Source organism: Nomascus leucogenys, chromosome 22a (assembly GCF_006542625.1).
Source record: "Nomascus leucogenys isolate Asia chromosome 22a, Asia_NLE_v1, whole genome shotgun sequence".
In the NCBI taxonomy this organism is placed as follows: domain Eukaryota; kingdom Metazoa; phylum Chordata; class Mammalia; order Primates; family Hylobatidae; genus Nomascus; species Nomascus leucogenys.
In genome coordinates, this window is record NC_044402.1 from 40,637,664 (window position 1) to 40,641,984 (window position 4,321).

General features: G+C 37.7%; 1 pseudogene across 1 annotated transcript; it reads left to right on the forward strand.

Moving 5' to 3' along the window:
* Positions 1-2,483: 2,483 nt before the first annotated feature.
* On the forward strand, positions 2,484-3,410 carry LOC100601575 (annotated as a pseudogene). Its single transcript, XR_180101.3, has one exon. The product of XR_180101.3 is annotated as a 60S acidic ribosomal protein P0 pseudogene (transcript).
* The last annotated feature ends 911 nt before the right edge of the window (positions 3,411-4,321 follow it).

Below are 4,321 nucleotides of genomic sequence, written 5' to 3' on the forward strand. Positions count from 1 at the left end.
AATAAATAAAAATACACAAATCTTTTCTCACCCTTAAAACTTTGAACGTTGCTCCATTATCTTTGGGTATTGAATGCTATTGATGAGAAGTTTGGTATCATTTCTTAACCTTGTTTCTTTTGGTAACCTGTTTTCCTACTCCTTCTATGGAAGCTCTCAGGATTTTCCTTCTACCTTTAGAGTTCTGAAAGCTTATTGGATTGGATCTAGGAGTGAATCTTTTTAAAATTAATTTTGTTTGGCTCTTCATAGACCATTTCAAAATGAAGACTCATGAAGTCTGGGGAAATATTCTTTAGCTACTTCTTTGAATATTTCTTCCCTTCCATAGTGTCACAGTTCTCTTCATTTAAAACTTATTTTAGGCAGATGTTTGACTCCTGGATTCATCTTCCATGTGTCTTAAATTTATTTTTATTTTAATTTTTTTAGCTATCTCCTGCAAGAAAAATTAAATTTATTTTTATTCATATTCTTTAAAAATGTTTCATTTTTTATTGAGACAGGGTCTCACTATGTTGTCTAGGCTGGTCTTGAATTCCTGAGCTCAAGCAATCCTCCTGCCTTGGCCTCCCAAAATGCTGAGATTACAGACATGAGCCAACCTGCCCAGCCAAAATTTATTTTTATATTTTTGAATTATTTACTTTCTAGTCTCCATTATGGAAAGTTAAATTTAATTCCAATTTCTAATTAAGTCTTCATATCCATTTTATTATTCAGACAATCTAATGCAATATTTTGGCAATTGTATTTTCAATGTCCAAAACATTTTTGTTCTCTGGTATATGCTTGTTCTCTCTTTTTCCTCACAGGCTGTATGCTTTTATGGATAGCCTATCCATTCAAATCACTATAAGATTATTGCATACATTTAAAAAAGTATTTTTTGTTTTCTGAATCATGTTGAATTTCTCCAATATTAGTTGCCTATTTTGTTCATCTTTGAACTCTCTCTTCATGCTATTTATTTTTATTCAAATACCTGGTGTTACTTGGGTATCAAGTTATATTCATATATAAAGGCTTTGTTAAATAATAATTGTAGCTGGTGTGGGTTTTTCTGCTTGGTTGGATTGGTCAATTTCCATAAAATGTCCCTCCCTTTGGTCAGAGGCTTGACCTCTGGCTCTGTAAGTTGGCTGGGTTTGTCAACAGATTTTTCTCTAGGAAGGGAAGGTATGAATTAGGCAAGCTAGTGATCCAAGTACTTAAATCCAAGTACTTGGGAAGGTAATTTATACTCTCCCATTCTAGAGAAATAAATAATTATTAACTCTGTGGTGATAGTCTTTGGTGTATTTCACCCTCTGGATAGAACTCTGTGTCTTAATATTTTTCTCTGTGTTTGAAACTCAGTATTTTTTCTCTCAGGTCTCAATATTTCCCTAAGAGCCCTTTTTGAGTAGATTATCCATTCTTTATTATTTATTTATTTTTTAATATTAGATTATTCATTCTTTAAAAAATTTTTTGTTATTGTTTTAGAACCATGGTTTTGCTATATTGCCCAGTCTAGCCTCAAACTCCTGGGCTCAAATGAACCTCTTGCCTCAGTCTCCTGAGTAGCTGGGTTTACAGGGCATGCTGTGACAGGCAGATTATCCATTCTTTGGAGAACAAGTCTCCAGCTTTAACCTAAGGGCACCAGCCCCAACTATTACCCATTCCATTCGTTGGGAAGGTGAAAGGAGAAACCCAACTTCTCCAACTAGTCTCAATGCCATTTGCTTACATGTCTATTTGATTTCAGGAAGCTGTGCGCAGGTAGCTTCTCTTACAACATGGTATGTCTGGCCAGCATTGATTAACATTTATTGTATAGCCAGTGAGATTAAATATTTTTAATTTGTTTAGTGACCATTTGCATTTCTTTTTTTCTGTAAATTTCTCATGCTTGGCTATTGTCTATTTTCAGTGTAGTATTCACCTTGTTGAAAAATATTTTGTTTTAATTTATAAGAACTCTTTATATAAGACTAGGAATCAGAAATGAGACATAACTACAGATTCAAGAAAAATTAAAAGAATTATAAGAGCTAGGCTGGGCGCGGTGGCTCACGCCTGTAATCCCAGCACTTTGGGAGGCTGAGGTGGGTGGGTCACAAGGTCAGGAGTTCAAGACCAGCCTGGCCAACATAGTGAAACCCCATCTCTACAAAAAATACAAAAAAATTAGCTGGGCATGGTGGCGGGCACCTGTAATCTCAGCTACTCATGAGGCTGAGGCAGAGAATTGCTCGAACCCGGGAGGCAGAAGTTGCAGTGAGCCGAGATTGCACCACTGCACTCTAGCCTGGGCAACAGAGCAAGGCTCTGCCTCAAAAAAAAAAAAAAAAAAGAATTTTAAGAGCTTACATGAATGCTATGGCAAAAAGAAAATCCTTCTTTAAAAAGGGGTATTTTTCTTCTCTCGCCAGGCATCCTCGTGGAAGTGACATCATCTTTAAACCCTGTGTGGCAATCCCTGACACACCGCCGTGATGCCCAGGGAAGACAGGGCGATCTGGAAGTCCATCTACTTCCTTAAGATCATCCAAAACTGTTGGATGATTATCTGAAATGTTTCATCATGGGAGCAGACAATGTGGGCTCCAAGCAGATGCAGCAGATCCGCATGTCCCTTCGCAGGAAGGCCGTGGTGCTGATGGGCAAGAAGACCATGATGCGCAAGGCTATCCGAGGGCACCTGGAAAACAACCCAGCTCTGGAGAAACTGCTGCCTCATATCTGGGGGAATGTGGGCTTTGTGTTCACCAAGGAGGACCTCACTGAGATCAGGGACATGTTGCTGGCCAATAAGGTGCCAGCTGCTGCCCGTGCTGGTGCCATTGCCCCATGTGAGGTCACTGTGCCAGCCCAGAACACTGGTCTCGGGCCCGAGAAGACCTCCTTTTTCCAGGCTTTAGGTATCACCACTAAAATCTCCAGGGGCACCATTGAAATCCTGAGTGATGTGCAGCTGATCAAGACTGGAGACAGCGAAGCCACACTACTGAACATGCTCAACATCTCCCCCTTCTCCTTTGGGCTGGTCGTCCAGCAGGTGTTCGACAATGGCAGCATCTACAACCCTGAAGTGCTTGACATCACAGAGGAAACTGCATTCTCGCTTCCTGGAGGGTGTCCGCAATGTTGCCAGTGTCTGTCTGCAGATTGGCTATCCAACTGTTGCATCAGTACCCCATTCTATCATCAGCGGGTACAAATGAGTCCTGGCCTTGTCTGTGGAGATGGATTACACCTTCCCACTTGCTGAAAAGGTCAAGGCCTTCTTGGCTGATCCATCTGCCTTTGTGGCTGCTGCCACCACGGCTGCTCCTGCTGTTGCTGCAGCCCCAGCTAAGGTTGAAGCCAAGGAAGAGTCGGAGGAGTCGAACAAGGATATGGGATTTGGTCTCTTTGACTAATCACCAAAAAGCAACCAACTTAGCCAGCTTTATTTGTGAAACAAGGAAATAAAGGCTTACTTCTTTAAAAAAAAAGGGGTATTTTCCTTTCAAAATATAAATGATAACTAATGGATATCAAGATGTTGCAGGCTGAATAGACCAACTAAATGATAGAGACTGAAAAGGTGATTAAAGATTTAACAATGGAAGGGGACACAACCAGATAGATTCAGCTATATTCTATCTAATCTTTCAAGACCAGATAATTTTGATGTTATTGAAACTATTTTGGCTCATAGAAAAAAATGGACATCTCTGTGATTCATTTTGTGAAGCCAATATGATTTTAATCTAAACCTATGACTAAAAGGAAGGGGCATATACCAGGCTTGGCTTAGAATATAAGAAAAAATTCTAAAATACTAGTAAATAAAATATAATATTTATCAAAAGAATAATAAGCGATGATCTAAAAAGTTTATTTCAGGAATACAGCTGTGTTCAATATCAGGAAATCTAGCCATATAATCTATGACAACAACAGGTTAAATAAAAAATAATATAATCATATCAATAGATGCTAAAAAGTATCTGATAAAATTTGGCAGCTATTCTTAATTTAAAATAGAGATAGATTTTTAAATTAATTACTTTTTAACTAATTTTAATTAATTTTTAAACTAATTTTAATTTTTTAAACTAATTACCAAATATACCAATAAAACTAATTGAAATATGGTTTAATTAAAATTAGGAACCAGATAAGGATGCTTGCTATCAACACTGTTATTTGACAGTGTTAGAAAGTCTTCTAGACTTTCTAGCAAATTATAACATCACAAAATTAAGTAGGTGGTTGAGTCATTGAAAGATAAACATATACCTTCCAGTTGGCAATATAATTGTATAAAATTTGAGAGATTTAGTAA